Source organism: Oenanthe melanoleuca, chromosome 5 (genome assembly GCF_029582105.1).
Source record: "Oenanthe melanoleuca isolate GR-GAL-2019-014 chromosome 5, OMel1.0, whole genome shotgun sequence".
In the NCBI taxonomy this organism is placed as follows: Eukaryota; Metazoa; Chordata; class Aves; order Passeriformes; family Muscicapidae; genus Oenanthe; species Oenanthe melanoleuca.
In genome coordinates this window covers 55,000,284-55,019,782 of record NC_079339.1, presented here as the reverse complement: position 1 = coordinate 55,019,782, position 19,499 = coordinate 55,000,284, and the positions used below count along the sequence as shown (strand labels likewise).

The window sequence follows — 19,499 nt, the reverse complement described above, 5'->3', positions numbered from 1 at the left end:
ATCTCTATGCTGTGACATAGTTTGGCTGTGATAGAAACCATCAAAGCAACAGTAATCTTTCAGCAGCTTGAGCTTTTTGTAACAGACACCAAACTGCTTTCTCTTTAGTCACAGCAATGTAAACCTGGATATGGGAAATAAGGCAGGACATAAGAGCTGCTAAGGGTTATTGGAGATGGGAGCAACTTGCTTTTTTCTTGTAAGAGAGTTTTGTGTGGGTTTTGAAAAGTGAGGTAGCAATTAGATCCGAGAGACAGGCTCAGTGCACCCTGCGAGCAGGGGACTCTGACACGGGGCTGTGATTTGTCGCTGTCCATCCCGGCAGGGGTGGGGGTTACCTGTTGTATTTCACACATTGCTACCAACCGGCCAGCCCAGTCCTGAGGACCCATGAAAGGACACGGTACAACATTCTGGAAGACGCAGCTAAGCCCTTACTCTCCCCAGGCTGCATTTTGGGGTGAAATGTGGCAGAGGCAGCGCCGCTCCCTCCGCAGCCCCCCGGGACCCCGCGGCCGCGCCCGGCTCCCCCCGCTGCCCTCGCTGGGCGGGGATGGACCGAACCGAGCGGGATGGACCGAGAGGGATGAACCGAGCGGGAATGCACTGAGTGGGGATGCACTGAGCGGGGATGAATCGAGAGGGATGAGCCGAGCGCGATGAACCGAGCGGAGATGCACCGAGCGGGGTGAACCGAGCGGGGATGCAGTGAGCGGGGATGAGCCGAGCGGGGATGAACCGAGCGGGGATGAGCCGAGCGGGGATGAACAGAGCGGGGATGCACCGAGCGGGGATGCACCGAGCGGGGATGCCGTGAGCAGGGCCAGCGCGCACCCTCCGCGCTGCCGGCCGCATCCCCGCGGGGCTCCCTGCGCTCCGCACCGCGCTGCCAGCGCGGCAGGCCGGGCCAAGGCCATGGACACGGACGGTGAGTGCGGGCGGTGTCCGCCGAGGCGGCGGCGGCGGCGCTGGCCCGGGCTGCGGGCAGAGGGATGGTGATGGGAGAGGGATGGAGATGGGAGAAAGAGGGTTATGGGAGAGGGGTGGTGATAGGAGCGGGATGCAAGATGCTGATGGGAACGGGATGCGGGTTGCTGATGGGAGCGGGATGCTGCGGGATGCGGGATGCTGATGGGAGCGGGGCACTGAGGGATGCTGACGGCCGCGGGGATGGGCACGGAGGGGGAAACCGGGCCCATCTCCAGTGGCCCTGCCCCTGGGACGGTGGGGACCCTCCGCCGTGGGAGAAGAAGGTTCGGGGTCGCTGTCCCCGGCCCGGGCCGGCTGCGGGCGGTGCCCGTTCCCGCGGGTCCCAGGGAGGGCGGGCGGGGTGTGCAGCCTGTGTGCTCCGCACGGAAAGGGCTCCTGTGCACACACACGACTTTTAGGGAGAGTAAAGGAATAGGAAAGCCACCTTTTGAAATATTGATATTGAAATATTGAACAGGTGTTCTTGTAATCATGGGGGACTTGTCTGTGTCTGGGAGCCTGGGAGTTGTTGGGTTTTCTTACCACAGTATAATAGAAATTATTTGAGGGATGATTGCCTCCAGATTTTTGATCGATGAGGATGTTTTGATTGATGGTGTTGTTGACCCACCCTGGCTCAGCTTGTGGTCGTGACAGTGGTGCTGCTGCCAGGTAATATTTCAGATCTCAGCACTGGTGAGTTGCTGAACCTGAACTGCTGCTGTTAGACACAGTCCTGGCAGTCTCCTCCTGATTTACTGTACAAATGACAACTTCAATGCTTCTTGAAGATTGCTGGGTTGATTTTGCTTCATCTTTTGCCAGCTTTGGGGAAGATAATCACGTGAACCTTTAAGAGATGCCAGGATGGCATAAAGCAGTGTATGAACTCTCAGGGAAAAATTCTAGGCTTGAGCTTTTTATTAAAAAGATTTCACTTCATCAGGAGTTTAATTTCCCTCCCCATTTTGCCATTTGGTGATGCTCTTTTGTGTTTGCTGTTCCTCATTTTCTTTCAAGGCTGTGTCTCTAAGGAAGGGTCATCTCAGGCAAGGCCAAGGCTGATGGGTGGAGTTGTGGATTTTCCACAGCATGGAGTCATCTGGTGTTTCAGCAGGGCCTTAGCAGAATTAGGAGCTAACCTGGTTTGTTTAGAGTAGCAATAGTACGCTTTTACCTTGCAGAATCCATCTTCCCATGAGTTAGATTTTAAAGCAGGGATCCACATCTGACAGTTGAGTCCTCATCTGTTTGAAAATTGCTAAATGTTTTGATTGAGAAATAATAACCTGAAATTAAAAAGACTGGAGGGAAGCCTGAAGTTAAAATGAATGAATTGGCATTCCTTGGACTTGGTGTACTTGTATTAAATTCCACTTAGATATAAGCCATGGTTTTCATTTAAGTGATAAAATCTGGATTCTGTTCTGTTTGGCTTTATATCCAACCTCAGCAGATGCCAGCCTTTCCTGCACTTGCATGGAGCAGTGGCACCATCAGCAGGACTGGGAGATTCTGTTGTCTGGGGAGTTTTGGGAGGAGCAGGGGGATCCTGAGAGCTCAGGTAGTGTCCACTTCTGCCCTTGTGTCAGAGCTGTTCCTCTGAGAAAGGCAGGAGAGACAGAAAGTCTCTCTTCCTCTGTGATTCTGGGCTGCCAGAAGAGGTGGCAATGATGACTTGAGGTGATCAGAGATACATTTTACAGCTGTCTGCTCTGGTTTAATTGCTAAATAATTCATTGTTCCTGCTGGCTAAAGCATCAGAAGTGAGGGAAGTTTGGTTTCCAGTAACTATGGCTTCAGCTCAATTGGAAATGAGTTTAGCTTGGACACAGTTCCGGTCAGTGCCAAACAGAACTGTGGATCATTTGATGACATTTCTAATGGTTTTAATCAAAGGTAGAGGAGCCAGTGCTGTTTAACCTTTATTGATGATCTGGATGAAGGGATTGTGGATCCTACAGCCACGCTTATAATAGCATTTTTAGAGGTTTAAAGTCAAAAATGAGTTACCAAACCAAATATTTTTGAGGTTGCAGGGCACCTTAAACCAAATGTGTCCCCATAGCCTTGCTGCTGCTGGCTGCAGCACTGGTTTGATATGCTCAGGTCACCATGGAATGGGTCCTGCTCAGTGCAGAGGGGTAATTCTGGAGGAAGTGTGGGTGTGGTGTGGCTGAGGATGAGCTGGAAGCACTGTGGCAGGGACAGCCCTTCCAGCTGTGTCAGTTTTGGGAAGTGCAGCTCTGTGCCTTTGCTCCAAGTAATGATGCCAGAACTCCCTGAGGGACCCATCTGCAGGAGTCTGGGATGTTTATTTGTTCTCTTGGAGTTTTCTTTTTCTTCCTGTGCACGTGGGAAACCAGTGAGCTCCATCTGGGTCCCTCCTTCCGTGGTGCTGCTCAGCTGCAGAGACATCTCCAAAGTGAACAGGAGCAGTCACAATTATCAGGGGACACTCCTGAAAACATCAGGCAGCTTTGTGGTGAGAAGCAGCCTCAGATGTGCCTTAGGTGAGTTGATGCCACGACTGATGGGTTGAGTAGTCATTAAGGAGACTTTGTGCTCATGTCCCATTTGTGTGATCTGTTGTTGATGGCTCTGGCTCTGCACAGAGAGAGTTTGATCAATTATTCAGCAGGGCTGGAGTCCAGGCTGTCTCAGAGCTGGCAAGACACTGCCTCTACAGATTGGTGTGGCTGGTTGTTATTTAGGCACTCTGACTTTGCACAGGCTGCTCTTTGTGTAGTTCTGGAGATGAATTCCCAATCAGAGGAGAATAGGGTTACCAACCAGATACATTTACACCCAGCCTATGACAGTGGCTGTAATCAAATCCAATTAGCCAGGTTTTAATCAATCAAGGATGCTAAGTTATCTGTGCTGTCTGAACACCTTCCTTTTTATGTTTCAGATAGATTGGGTTTGTGTTGGAGGGTTAAACAGGTGGGTAAACAGTCAGTGAAATTTGCCAATATTATCCATCAGCAGCTGCAGGACTTGGTTAAAGCAAGGAAAAGTGACCTTGTGGCCTTCTCAATGGCTATGGGGGAGACAAGATGTTGTCTTGGTTTGAAGGACAGGTATCTGCCAATAAAGGCAGAAGCTTCTCCTTGAAATGGAGAATGTAGACTCTCTCCCTCCCTCCCTCCAAATTATTATTATAATTTTGAAATTGAGGGATTCTCAGGCAAAGAGATGGGAATTAGGAATAACAGTTCTTTACTAGGAAAATTAAAATAGAAATGCAGTATTACACAGAACAATCCCAAACCCTGCCAGAGTCAGAATCCAAGCTGACACCCGTCAGTCAGTCAGGGTGTTGGCACAGTCCCATTCAATGGTGGCTGCATCCTCCTGCAGTGGCAGATGTGGTTCAGCTGCAGCAGTGCTCCTGGAGAAGGTGCAGTTTCCTCTGAAGGTCCAGGGATGATGTGGAAAGGTCTGGCTTTCCTCTGGAATCCAGTGGAAAGAAAGTAGCTTGGTGTCCAAAATCTCAGTTTTATCTGGGTAGGAAAGGCTTGGCTCCTCCCCTGGCTGGAGCATCTCCCAGTGGGATGATGGAATTTTATCAGTCATGCCCTGGGACTCAATGACCATTAACAGGAGATATCTCCTGGAGGGAGGATGGGCTGTGGGAAAGATAAAGATGATTGCCCCAGCTGGTTTAAAGATGGCCCATAAGCAGATAATGTGTGCCAGGAGATCAGGGTCACTGCCCCACCTGGTTTAACAGATGGGGACAGAATTCACATTCCTGGTCACATCCTGTACTGCAACCCAAGACAGATGCCAATTGTGAAGTGCTGAGAAGAGCAGCACCAGGAGGAGACATGATCTCCAGAACAAAGTGTCTGATTGCACCAGGAGCAGCTGACAGGCTGAGGACAGAGAGAGTGTTAGCCAAAGAAGGGGTGCAGGGAGAATATCCCAGAGCCCACCCTGCACACAGACACACAAAATTGCACTTGTTCCTCCCACAGTGCACTGCATGTCTGTGGGGAGCACCTGGCTGGCATCTCTTCATGAGCACAGTCCCATTTCTGGCTTGGAATAAGCTGAGTGATGCTCCCTGGGAAAGGGCAGGGATGGAATGGGGCTGGTTTATTTTCTCTCTTGGGGAGCCTTGCACCATTCTGAGCCCTCTGTTCCACAAGTACCTTTCATTTCTGGGACCCGTGTTGGGATTCAGCCACAGAATCCCAGAATGGTTTGGGTTGGAAGGGGCCTTAAAGATCATTTAATTGCAATTCCCTGCCATGGCCAGGGACACCTTTCACCCTTTCACTAGACCAGACCTTGCTTTGAGACTGTGGGGGTTTTACTTTCCCTCTCTGTTTGCCTGTGCTCTTTCTATGGTGCCCTGTAATGAATAGTAATAATAATAATAATAATAATAATAATAATAATAATAATAATAATAATAATAATAATAATAATAATAATAATAATAATAATAATATGTGACTCAAATGCACAAGACACTGGGTGCCTGCAAGTAGTAAGGAGTCAGTCCTAATTAGCCTTCATTGGTTTTGATAGGGTTTGAAAGCATCTGGAAAACTTGCATATAGTTCTTATTCCTACAGCAGGCAGGTGTGTTTTTAAGATGCTGTTACTAAAAAAAAAAAAAACAAAAACAAAAACCACAGGTTTGCAGATGCCAGAACTACTTATTTTGGGTCAAAACCAGACTTTTCAAACACTAAGCACTTCTGGAAAATCAAAAATGTGGTTTACATCTCAGAAGTTTTTATGGAGCATATTCAGAAAATGTACGTGCATGAAAAAAAAACCAACCCAAATGTTTCCCATCACATTATCCTGACAACCAAGTGCTTGCAAGTTGGACCAGAAATGTTTAGTAGCTGCAAAATCCCAGTAATTCTAACAAAGATCTGCTCAGGCCCTTTTGGTGTCTCACTGCAATTGAAAAAGGAGAGCTTTCTAAAATAATTTATTGCTCTTTGGTGTGGAACTTTCTCTTTTCCTAAGCATTATTTCTTCCAGAGTGGGGAGAGGGATACTGCAAATAGAAGGCACCTACACTATGCTGATTCCTGCTGGTAATGTGAATTTGATCTCAAGATAAGCATTTGGGCCACTGCTTAAAGGAAATCTTTGGGATCTTGAGGTTGTTGTCTGCAGAAAAGAGTTTGTTATGTATTTATCACACAAAGGCAGGGGGGCATGAAGTGTTCTTGAGTGGGTATTTCTTCTCTTTTGTTTCCTAGTGGCCCTTTGGAACCAACATTTTCCATCAATAACTTTTGTTAAAAATACTTAGGAAGGTTTGTTGTCTGAAACCTGTTTTGCATAGCATGCCTTGGTTACGCTTTGTGCTTAAAAACTTTGAGTCAACCCTGAAGAAAAACACAATCACCATAGAAATCACACAAAATGCTTCATGTGTGGGTGGGTTTTGTCCTCTTTCTTGTTTTGCAGCACTTGAAATCTTCAGAGTTTCTCTCCAGAGGAGCAGATAAAAGGAAAGAAGGTGTTTGTTGGTTTTTTTTTTTTTTTCATTGCCACACGGACTAGAAGGTTATTTGTTATAACAGCTGATACTTTTGCCTCATGATTTACTTCAGATCTACACATTTAGGTAAAGCACCTATTGTTGTTTGATGAAGGTGTATATTGTAGTTGGTGAAGTTGTGATACTTGCCTTTAAAGTCTTAAAAAAATGTGCATGCTCCATGAAACACGCATAGAGTTAAAAATGATTTGATTTTCTGGGTGCAAAAATGACTTTGGATTTTCTATAACATCAGTAATGGAGTTTTATTCATTGGTCATCATGTGGGGGAATACAACAGTGCTGGGAGCCCTGCTGAAAAATTAGTCCAGGAGGGTCTGTTGCTGTACTTCAGGGTAAATGCTTGCTGAGTTTTTCTGAAGCTGTAAGAGTTGAGATGTACAAATGCTCACAGCATTTTGCAGCAGTGCTTGCTTTGGGTTTTGTTCTGCAGTTTGAATTACTTGGTTTGCTCCCTGCATTTCAGTATAGCATTAATAATTGTTTCCCTGGCTTAACTTGGATTTTATGATTGTTGTATCACACTTTTCAGTGGAAGCAGAATGCATTTCATGGTGAAGACAGAAGACAGCCAGAAAACAAATTGGGGTGTAATTCTGTTGCTATAACGTGCAGTAGGGAGTTCTGCTGTGTTTTTGAGGCAGTTCACAGTGAGTGATCTGACAATCTGCAGGTTTTTCTGTCTGTGCTGTATCACAGTGGTCATCCTGCCTGGCTCCAAGAGCCACATGCCAATGTTGTCATGGACTGAACCATATGATGTAAACATATTTATACATACTCATTGCATAAGGCCCATATGTAAGGCACACTTCATGGTGGAAAACAGTTACAGAGTCTTTGCTGTATCTGATGATATTCTCATTTTAGCCCGAATTCTGCCAACCCCACCTTTTTCCTTACCCAGGAACCCAGGGCACACAACCTGATCTGACCAAAATGACAAATGAGATCTGTAATCTAGTGAAGACAAATGAAAAGTTGTACCTGAAGGAGGAGCCCTCAAACTGCACTGTCTGTGCTGTACAGCTCAGTGTGTCCTGGCTTGGTGCTTCTCATGGATTTCCTCTCTATCACATGGATTTCCAGTTTATCTTTATGTGCTGTTAGGGTCAAGTGGGGCAGGGGAGGGAGGGATGTTCCTTGCCACTCTGAAAATTGCTTTAGGTGTGGCTGAGCCACAGAATGGTTTGGGACAGAATAGAAGGGACATTAAAGATCATCTTGTTCCAACTCCCCTGCCATCCCTTTCCACTATCCCTGGTTGTTCCAAGCCCCCCATCCAACCTGGCCTGGAACATTTCCATGGTGGGGCAGCCACAGCTTCTCTGAACAGCCTGTGCCAGGGCCTCACCACCCTCAGAGCCAAGAATTTCTTCTTGATATCTAATTTAAGCCTACTCTCTTTCCAATTGAAGCCATTACTGCTTTTCCCATCAAGAATTACATCCTTCAGGCTGTGATGATGGTGACAAGTGTTGCCACTTGCTCCTCAGCCCAGGACTCCCAATCCTGTAAGATAATGTTGAAAAGTCTCAAAAAGCACACACACCATGGCTGACTCTGAACTTTGCTCTGCTTACCTCTGGCTTCCAAACATTTCTCCTGCAAAAACATGAGCAAGAAACAGAACTATAAAACAAAGCTGACCTTCTCTTTTGTGCTGACTCGGGTCCAAGTGTTACAGAGTCAAGAAAAACACCAAATAACTTAAATGGGCTAGCAACGCTGGGAACAGAGCTGCAGGTTTTAGGGGAAAAGGTATGGATTCAAATTTCCCAACAGGCAATTTCTAGGAGGGAAGGAATGATTCTAGTGGGCACATTTGTTTTCAGTGCTTCCACAGCAATGACTATGCTGAGTGTGCAGTAATTTATTTGTCCTGCTGAAGGCACAAGGACAGATCTCCAGAGCTGCTCTTATCCCCACTCACCTTCCCATTGCTTTCTTGCTTTTTTTGGTTCTGTTCTTTACTCTCTTCACTTCCTCTATCTCCCTCCAGGGCAATGGAAAACTGGGATTGTGCTTGGCTCACTCAAGAGCTGGAGACTCTGAGGGAACATTTCCTTCCCAGACACTGCAGTGAGATCCATGAGGAGCTTTAGTCAGACTTTAAACACTCCAGGAACCTGCCAGGCTCTCCATGGGAAGCCCTGCAGCCTGTGTGGATTGCTCTAAGTCAATCAATGTGCAATCAATAAATCAATAAAAGGAGAATGTGTCCCTTTCTTGTGTTGGAAAGAGGAGCCTTTGGACTCCTGAGCTGCTGCCCTCGCCCTCTGTGCTTGGCAGCAACCCCTGGAGCATGAGCAGAAAGTCAAGGTTGCCTTGGGTCAGGAAAATTTCTCACAGGGGAGTTCACAATGGGCTTGTGCTCCTCTGGCCTTTCTCTTTGGTCCACTGAACATTGATGTCCTTGTTTGAAGGACAGGTGTCTGCCAATAAAGGCAGAAGCTTCTCCTTGAAATGGAGAATGTAAACCCTCTTCCTCTAAATTATTATAATTTTGAAATTAAGGGGCTCTCAAGCAAAGATATGGGAATTAGGAATAACAGTTCTTTACTAGAAAATTAAAATAGAAATACAGTATTACAAAGAACAATCCCAACCCCTGCCAGAGTCAGAATCCAAGCTGACACCCGTCAGTCAGTCAGGGTGTTGGCACAGTCCCATTCAATGGTGGCTGCATCCTCCTGCAGTGACAGATGTGGTTCAGCTGCAGCAGTGTTTTTGTAGATGGGTGCAGCTTTCTTTTAAAGGTTTAGGGAGGATGTGGAAAGGTTTGGCTTTTCTTTTGGAATTTAGTGGAAAGAAAGTACCTTGCTGTCTAAAATTTCAGTTTTTATCTAGGTAGGAAAGGCTTGGCTCCTCCCCCTGGCTGGAGCATCTCCCAATGGGATGATGTAATTTTGTTAGTTATGCTGTGGGACTTAATGGGCCATCAGCAGATGATATTTTCTTGGAGGGAGGATGGATTGTGGAAAAGATAAAGATGATTGCCCCATCTTGTCTCAAAGATGGCCCATTAGCAGATAATATGTGCCAGGAGATAAGAAATTACTACTTTACTCGCCTTCAACAAATGATGATAGAATACACACTTCTGGCTACAGTAACCCAACACGACTGAAAAGGAGCAGCTCCAGCAGAGTGTACTGAGATAATTCTTCAGGAGTGCCCCACAGACCAGGGCAGTGAGCATGGTGGGGCTCAGATCCTTCCAGGCAAAGCCCTTCAGGGCTGGCCCACCTTGCAGCCATGCTGGAAAGGAAAAGTGCTGCCCACATGATCTCACATGGTGCTTCATCTCTTCAGTAAGAGATGATCTCAGCAGGAAACGTAGGCAGAAGTTTCTGTGCTCTGGGTTATGGGGAGGATTAGGTATGAAAGAGTTCTGCTGTTTTGGTTCGTGCTGTCATGGTTTCTGTGAGCAGGTGGGTGCCCAGGGAATTTTAATGCAAAAAATGTCAGATCCCCTAGGATTAGGTGTCAACTGACTGATGATTTTGAGGAATGAAGTCTTGAATTTGGCACACAAAAATAGCAGCTGCGTGGGACCTTGTCACCGATTCCTTCGAGAATCAACCCTTTTCTGAGAACTTTAACTCTGGGATTCTGCTGGAGTTCAGTTCTAGTATGCAAATATTCATTCACCAAATCTCACTCTTCTGCACTCTGCCCCCAGTGCCTCCCTGCAGCACTGACTGTGCTAATGGGATGACAATGGGTCACATGCTGCATAATAAGGTGAGGAGTGTAAGGTCTGAACTTCACATGGCTGGAAATGTGTTAGTACCATGATATCACAAGGTAGCAGCTGTCTTACCCTCTCTTTTCATTTTTCTTTTTTTTTGAAACCCACTTTACTTGTTTTATAATTACTTGGGCTCATTATGAAAGCAAAAATAGCTCCTCTATTTAAAGAGAACAGATGGTTTTTCTAATGATTTTTCCTTAAGATTGAATGAATTGTGGTTGAGTCAGAAACTGCCAGCCCAGAAACGTATGTTTTGATTAGAGAAATACTTGATTAGGTTAATTGTGTGTGACTCAGTGTGATCTACATTTGGCCAACTTAAAAGCTGTCCAACTTTGTCTTGGGTAGAGACTGCAGAACATCTCTGAGAACAGAGCAGCAGGGAAGGGAGGGCAGGTGGAGATGGATAAGCCAAAGGAATGTAACACGTTCAGGAGGACTGGCAAGCATTTAAAACATGAGGACGCATTTGTCCATTCACATCTTCTTCCTGAGAGTGAGGAACAAGAGCAAACTCCTTCCAGTTTCCACCTTAGAGGCCCCTGAATGAGCCAAGCTTGGACCCAAACTAAGAGAGAGCTGAGGGTGGTTTTGGGGACCCAGCCAGGAGGAAAGAGCAGAGAGAATAAACTGAAGAGTGAGTTTGCCTTTGGGAAGTCCTTGTGTCATGAGAGAGAGCAGGGATTTGGTTAAACTTGTAAAGTTTAACCAAAGTTTTGGTTAACTTTTGGTTAAACTCACCCCATGGCCTAACTAAAACACCTGGAGTGATACTGAGCCTTGCTAAGGTAAAGACTTCAGAGCTATGTTTGTGACATCCAGAACAGCATGTCTTTTAGCAGACAGGTAATCTCTGATTTTAATAGAAAAGGAGATAGAAGATCTCCTGGGCAGGCTCAGTGTCACTCAAGGTGCTTTAGTTAGGCCATGGAGTGAGTTTAATGTGCTGTAATTTCCATGCAAGCACAAGCTTGGTGGGACAGGGTACAGCAGAGATGATGTGGAACTCAGCAAAACAGGTAAACTTCAGAGAATAACCCTGAACCTCCAACTTTTTGACTATTTTATGATGTTTGCTGGAGACTGAGGGATTGTGATGTCTCTCTGAGACCTCAGTCCTCTTCCAGACACTGGCATGTAGCCAGAACATCTCTTAAGAGATCTGTCCTGTGCTGCTTTTCTCTGAGACTAGAAATGCCATGCACAAAATGCAGTCCTGGGTGTTCCCACTGAAATCCAGCTGTTGGTCTGGGTGGTGTCCAGGACCGTCTTCTAGGGACACTTCATTTCCTGTGGCTGTGTATGTCTGTGTAAGTCTGAATATAAATAATAATGTATAAGTATGAATATGAACTCAAACCTCTTTGAGAAGGTCCCAGCAGTCCTGGTTTTGTAATTCCTAGCATATCTTTTAGCAACTGGGCAGTCATTCTTTCCTCTTTTTTGCCTTTTCCCAATGTTCCTTATTCCCACTCCCTTTTCTCTTTGTGGCTCCTGAAGCAGAGACCTCCTTCTCCAGCCCTGATCTCACTGCAGAGGCCAGCAGGTGTATGCTCTCACACCACTTTATTAGTGGTTTATCTTCATTTTTTTATTTGTTTTTACTTAGAGTCAGGATAGAAGGCTCACGAGATTTTTTGTTTGGACTTGGTTGTTAATTAAATCTTATTTAAAGTACAGAGAGTTCTTCAATACTTTTAATTATTAAGCTAAAAGTGGGAAAATAGAGGTGAATTTAGTTAGTTACAAGGTCTTTTAAAGCTAAACAGTTTAATTAAAAGCTAACATTTATATTATTTATACTTTTGACTTGATAACTAAACCCTTGTGACACACACTGGGGGATTTTAAAAACTACTACTTGAAATCATGAAGAAGAAGGAAGAAGAAGGAAAACACAGTGCTTAAGAACTTTTATTTTGCATTATACCTATTACTATATTCTAAAACCCCTTCACCATATGACACCACACACCTTTATTTAACTACACACTCATGATTCTAACTCTATTACTCAAATTTGGAAGTCATCTCTAAGGCTTTAAGTCAAAAGCAGTGTTCCCTTGGGGGTCAGTGTCAGAAAGCACAGAAAGCTCAGAACTCCCAGGCCAACAGGCAGGCAGCTGCTGATGGGCAGCAGGGGCTGGCTCAGCCACATCTCTGCTCTTGGAAGGATGCTTTGTGTGTCTGTGTCCCTTCAGCATTTGTGCAGTTTGATGTGGGCAGTGACAAACCAAAACAAACAGGTCCTGTCCTTACTTCATCCCCTTTCTGTGGGCACAGTTGTGTCTTTCAGGGCATCAAGGCAGACATCAGCTGCTGGGACAGTATGTGGGGGTGAAGCAGCAGGTCTGGAATGATGTGTAGAAGATGCTCTGCCCGTCCCAGAGGAGAAGGATGAGATGCACCAGCCCACCTCTGTTACACCTCTGTCCATGTGGCTGTTAGGATGTGATATTGACAGATATTTGCTGTAGTTTGATATGTCAGGGTTAAGGTATGTTTCATCCTCTCCTTGCTGGATTATGAATGGAAAAAATTATCACAGTCAGCTGCTTGGAGGTGGGTATGTAGGTATGGTAGTGAGCTGTGTTGGAGGATCTTTCTTTATGAATCTGAGAAAAAGGAACTAACACTATTTAAAATCAAAGCAAAGCACTCACAGGAGCAATATCCATCTTTCTCTAGCACTGCACAGAATTTGGATGCAGCAGGTCTGAGTGCAGCAATTTTCCATCCTGGAAGGACCAGGTAGATTCTTTGTCCTGTGATCTGAGTTTCAGGAATGGTTGTGCCTTTGGGGAAAGGAGCAAGGCATTAAAAATACAATATTTATTTTTCTTTTTGTTAGCATCTTTATTTCTGTAGGAGATAGAGATGCTGATATTGAAATTCCTTCCTAAAGGCAATACCATATTTCATAGGTGTGCCTTCCTAAACAGAGGCAGGGACAGGTGAAATATCATCCAAAATACACTGACAACCACCTGAAGAGTTTGAATCTGAATTCTTGTCCATATTTTTGGCTGTGCCTCATATCTGGTAGACAGCACCCCCCTCTGTGGTGTCTTCAGAGCCAGTTTTGTAAGAATTTTTGCCTAGATGCTGGAATGAGAAAGTGAGAGAGGCTCTAGAGGGCAGTGCAGCATCCCTGTGATGGGAGTGCCTCCAGGATTAGTGCATAGGAATCTTACTCTGCAGGATGGGTGTTTAAAATAGATAAAAAATAAGATAGAATTAAGCAGTAGTTTTAGTTATTTCACAGGGATTTTCAATTGATGAATTTTTTTTATACCAAGAAGACTTAGCTCTCTTTTTAGAGGAGCTTTGAACAATAGACTGGCTGTACTAAATTTGAAAAGGTTTTAATCTCTTAAAAAAAAACAAAAGTACGATATTTGTGTTCAGTTTAAGGAAACAAACAAACCAAAGCTCATCCCTCCTGTGCACCTAGCAGAGTCCACATAAGAACAATTTGTTTTCACACTGCTTCTCCCCTTCTCCAGCACAGCCTTGTAATGCAACACATCCTTTGACTGGATGTGCTCCTGTTTCCCTTGCAGAGAGATAAATCGATAAATCATTGTGTCAGCAGAGCACAGCTTGAGGCAAAACTTCCTTGTGCTGGAAGGTTTTGAATTCACTTCAGGAAGGAGCTCAGATGTGCCCCACACACACACCTGCCTGCTGGTAAGAAAGGTGCCAGTCTGCTCTTCAGGATGCTGAGCCACAGCCTGGAGTCTGCTCCTGCTGTCAGAAGGGGTCAGCAGCTCCTTGCTACCCCAAAAACAGCTTGTGTATGGCTGCCTGGGTATTTAATGAGCATTTGGCATGGTTTTTCACCCTGTGAGAGAGTTCATGTCTCCAGACTGTGCTGCTGGGGGTCGTTCAGGGCTGGGCAGGGAGGAATCAGTGTTGAAATCCAGCAGAGAGGTGTTTGAGCCTCCAACACCCTCTGCAAGGCAGCACACGAGGGATTCCTATCAGCTTCCAAGGGAGCAATACTTCTTCCAAATTAAAATCGACTGCCTTTCACAGCAGGAGGGAGGAGATTATCCAGGCAGTTACTCTGGGTGAATGCAAAGATGTGAATGTGGGCTCAGCATTAGATAACTGATACTTTTGAAATACGTGTTTGTTTGTCTTCTGAGTAGAGTACATCTTGTTCATCTGTGCAAATTAGAGATGATGAGAGGAAAGGAGGGGCTGTGGATAACAGAGAGGACCTTACATAACTGAGGTGAAAAATAAGATGCTCTCATTTCAACCAGAAGGAATGAAAATTGCTCATACATACTTCAGAAGAACACTTTTTGTTTTTTTTTTTTTTTTTGAAGGCAGAGTTTTCTCTCTCCCTTCTATCTGCTTTATTTATTTCCTTCAGTTCTGCCTTTAAAGAGACCTATATGAGACCTACAAATGCCACAGTTCTAGCATGACTTGTTTCTCTTTTTGCAGCAGTACCTATCCATCTTCTCTATGGTTTTTGGAAGAGCTGCTGCTGGTGGTGTTTGTCCAGGTGAATTGAACAAGTTGCCTGTCAGACCACCCTGGTTTTCAGACACCAAAATGTAGAATTTTCAAGTAGGAGACCTGTTGATAACAGACTTTGTGAATCAGACTGTCTGCTGCCTGATGAATGCTGCAGAGGTATTACTGTAGTAGAGATTACTGCTAATTTATGTTTGCACCAATTAATTTCCCTATGTGTTTCCTAATTAAATAAGGTATGACTGTAAAGCAGATTAACAGAATGATGCCAAATTCCTGTCTACACAGTCTCATTCTGAATGAAGCTTGATGTTTCCTCTATGGATTAAAACTGAGCCATGTGTGCTGTCTTCATTTAGATTAAAGAGCATGAAATCAGCTTAATTTCATACTGTTATTATTTAAGACTGCTTTGATTTTTTTTGGAGAAGAGAGATAGCCAAAGGGCTTAATGCCATTGAATTGATGCACTGCAAGTTCTTGTCATTAGCATTTCTTTTGTGTGCACACTCCTTCAAGATAAGGGACATAATTTCTGCTTGGTATTCTGACACCATTCCCTTGCTTGCCTGATGCTCCAGGTGTTCAGAAGTGGATGAACAATAGGGAGGAGGGATTTTATTTTTCCTAAAATTTGAGAGTCAAAATATGGTTGTTGGCTTTTAAATACAGTGGTGCTTTTTATTGCCCTCTTTCCCCTGAATGATTTGGCCTCCTGTTAATGGGGGTGATCTGCAGTGAACTTGGCTGAATTCTGTCTGCTTTTACAAGAGATAAAGCCCTCAACACTCTCTAAAGAAAAGTTCAAAAACTTAAAATAGATTCAGTATAAGCAGTGCCTGGGCACACAGAAAGTTAATTATTCTACTAATGAGAGCTAGTTCTGCCTCCCTCAGCTGGGTCAGCTGGGAACTTAGAGAAGCAAACATAATGACTCTAGGCCCTAAAGCTTCTGCTGGTGTCACAGCTTTTGTAATTCTTGCACTTGCAAGGAGAGAGAACCATTTGGAGTTTAATATTCCCTCTCTTTATATGCTCTCATTAAAGCTGTGCTTTCAGGCTGGGTCTGATGTAACCATCACAGCTTCACTGGCATCACTTTCTACACTGGAAGATCTTACCAAGCTTTTAAAATCAAATTCGTTTCACTTGAGGAAGTTGTGAGGGCTGCTCCTCACCTGCTGGAGCTACAGGCAAGTGCCAAGTTCAGAGAAAATCTGAGCAAGCACCTGAAATGGAAAGGCAGAGCTGGCAGCAGTGCTAGGGAAGTACAGCACTCTCCTGCACAGTCTTGTTCCACACTCATCCCTCAGATAGTGCTGGCTGGTTTGGTGCTGAGAGAAACACATTTTTGTCTAACTTAAGAAAGCAAGCACTGTGTGGCAGCAGGGCACATTCACTGTCAGTCAGAGCGTGGCAGGAAAATCCCTTTGCATTGCTGAGCAGGTGATGAGGGACACAGAGAGAGAGAGAATGTGCTGCTGGGGATGGGAAGGCAGCAGCTCCTGGGAGGCCCTTTGGTGCTGGGTCCTTTTCCAGGGAGCACAGACTCCCAGTGCTCTGCTGGGAGGGTGAGAATTGCTGCTGCTACACCAGAAAGTGCAAGACAGGGACTGGTGGGCGTTTGCTCTGAGACTTGACAAGGCTGTTGTGATTTTGCCAAGATAACAGGGCTGGTTTCTGGCTCATCCCTGAACCTGTCTGCCAGTGCCACGGAGCCACAAGGCATCCTGGGGTGGTCTAGACAGTCTGCAGGTGCTGCAGAGTGTGCCTGTCCTGGAGTTGGATGCAGTCATTGCATCCCTGTGTGGGAGTGGGAAGGGACAGCAGGAGCTGCCCAGCACTGCAGCAGAAGGATTGGGGAGCCATCCTTGGAGCACTGGCAAACACAGAGGGATTGTTCTGGTTTGAAGGACAGGTGTCTGCCAATAAAGGCAGAAGCTTCTCCTTGAAATGGAGAATGTAAACCCCCTCCCTCCAAATTATTATAATTTTGAAAATAAGGGACTCTCAGGCAAAGATAAGGGAATTAGGAATAACAATTCTTTACTAGGAAAATTAAAATAGAAATACAGTATTACAAAGAACAATCCCAAAGCACTGCCAGAGTCAGAATCCAAGCTGACACCCGTCAGTCAGTCAGGGTGTTGGCACAGTCCCATTCAATGGTGGCTGCATCCTCCTGCAGGGGCAGATGTGGTTCAGCTGGAGCAGTGCTCCTGGAGAAGGTGCAGTTTCCTCTGAAGGTGCAGGGATGATGTGGAAAGGTCTGGCTTTCCTCTGGAATCCAGTGGAAAGAAGGTGCCTTGGTGTCCAAAATGTCAGTTTTTATCTGGGTAGGAAAGGCTTGGCTCCTCCCCTGGCTGGAGCATCTCCCAGTGGGATGATGGAATTTTATCAGTCATGCACTGGGACTCAATGGCCATTAACAGGAGATATCTCCTGGAGGGAGGATGGGCTGTGGGAAGATAAAGATGATTGCCCAGCTGGTTTAAAGATGGCCCATGAGCAGATAATGTGTGCCAGGAGATCAGGGTCACTGCCCCACCTGGTTTAACAGATGGTGACAGAATTCACATTCCTGGTCACATCCTGTATTGCAACCCAAGACAGGGATTATGAAGTTTTCCAGTCTGTCCCTGGGGAGGGAAGGGTGGCTGCAGCCAGAAGTGAATCTGTGTGGTCAGCACCTCATCTGGGCAGCAAGCAGAGATTCTCCTATCAGGGCAGGAGCACAGCAGCAGGACTGACACAAGAGCTGGTCCTCCTTTCAGGATTTCACCCAACATTCACAGCCTGCATCCGGGGACTCATGGGCACCTCTGCTCCCACTGCTGCTCCATCAGGATGCAGGGATGCAAACTGCAGGCAGGCAAGGTCACACTGCTTTCCTGTAAGTGGCAGGCATGTGCAAGGTGTAATGGATAATTCCATGATGTCAACGACCGAAAGCAAACGTCTCGCAGGGTGTAATTGGTTTCTCTACAGTGTCAAGTGCTTTTATGTGTTCAGCATAAATATCTTTGCATTGATTGGGAGAAGAAGATAAAAAATCGATGATTTACAACACTGAAGTGCTTAGAACATGACATTAAAATGACTCGGGGAGACTTAGCTCATAGGGGACATGGTAAATACTCAAGAGGTACAGGAAATGAAGAGACTCTTCCCAAGTCCTGAAACCAAGCAATAAATTTGATAGATGCTGTGTTTCTCTGCCTAATGGATTTTAATACTGACTTTCTTTTTGTAGAATTACTCTCTTTTTTGTTGCTTAGTTGTGGCTATTTTTTACTCTTATTTGTTTGGATGTTTAGGACCCCAGGCTAAGTGGAGACATTATTACTTTCATGAGGAAAATCTATAGCTTGAGCAGAATGGGAAACAAGTCTTGTTTTGGCTGGCTTTGCACACTAAACACCAGGAGGGTGTCTTGAATTATGAGTGCTGAGGAGCAGAGATAATCACAGAAAATGAAGCTGGACAGGACCATAGATCCATCCCTTTGCCCCACATCCAGATGAATTGTATCTAACTCACTCCTGACAGATTTTCCTGCTGCAATTTAAGCACTGAATTTATTAGATACAGAGATCAGATAATCTTCCTCCTATCTATAGTCTTTCTTTCCTTCTTTCCTTCTTTCCTTCTTCTTTCTTTCTTTCCTTCTTCCTTTCCTTCTTCCTCTCCTTCTTTCTTTCCTCCTTTCCTCCTTTCCTCCTTTCCTTCTTTCTTTCCTCCTTTCTTTCCTTCTTTCCTCCCTCCCTCCCTCCCTCCCTTCCTTCTCCCTTGTGTGTCATGTTTTTTACAGCTTTTTTTTTTTTTTTTTAATTTTTGGTTGGGTTTTTTTTGGTATTTTTTACTGGGCTTTTAAATTGTTCCCTCCCCTTTTTTTTTTTTTTTTTTTTTTTTTTTAACCCACAGTAAGCTACCAGATATGAAATGCAGTCACAGTACTTTGATTCCTCCTGGTCTAGAAAATAAGACACAGTGGTTTCTGATGGAAATATTTATATGCCACTTTTGTATTAGTCAGGAGAATCCTAACTGTCTTTCACTGCTGGCAGCAACTTGTGTGATGAGCTGTTCCCTGGAGAGGATAAATGCTCTGAGCTTCCTCAGGACTTGCAGCCTCTTGTCTGAGAATCTCAACACGAGTTTGGACTTTAAAGTACTGGGAGAAAATTGACAAATTAAGGCTGAAGGATTCCAGATCTGCCTGGTGTGGGAGGCCATGTGGTGAAGTGTGCAAATGGATTGCCGGTGTGTTTAGCTGAAAGTCAGACACTGTGTGCTTGCATTTTTGTGAGGGGTACAAAGCAGGGTGTCCCTGAGGTGCTCTGCTGGCACTGTGCATCAATACCAGCAAAATAACAGAGCTTTACTCTGTTATTGAAATATCTGTATGCAACAAGGGCAGGAAGCCACATGAAGAGAATTGACAGTGATGTCTTCAATAATTTTCACTAAGATTGCATGCAGCTGCCTGCAGACACAAGGTAAAGCATCAGCTGGATCCAGTGTCACTTTCTTCCTCAGACCTAAAATGAGGAAGGAAAAACTGTTTGCTCAGGACTTTCTGCCTCTTCAGTGCACAGGTCTGACTTGACTTTGGCTGCCTGCTCTAATTGCTGTTTAATGAAAAAGCTGTAAAACCCTGTGGAACAGCCAATAAATCAGCAAAGTATGTGGAACATTCAAAAAGCCTGTGCATTCCCAAAGTGACATGAGAACAACAGGGGA

General features: G+C 45.1%; 1 protein-coding gene across 1 annotated transcript in view; it reads left to right on the top strand.

The window, feature by feature from the left end:
• The first annotated feature begins 588 nt into the window (after positions 1-588).
• SYT16 (synaptotagmin 16) overlaps positions 589-19,499 on the top strand; it is a 100,477-nt gene continuing 81,566 nt past the window's right edge. The window contains exon 1 of the mRNA XM_056492880.1: positions 589-928. The gene's annotated coding sequence lies outside the window, so the exon portion shown is untranslated. The remainder of the gene's footprint in view (positions 929-19,499) is intronic.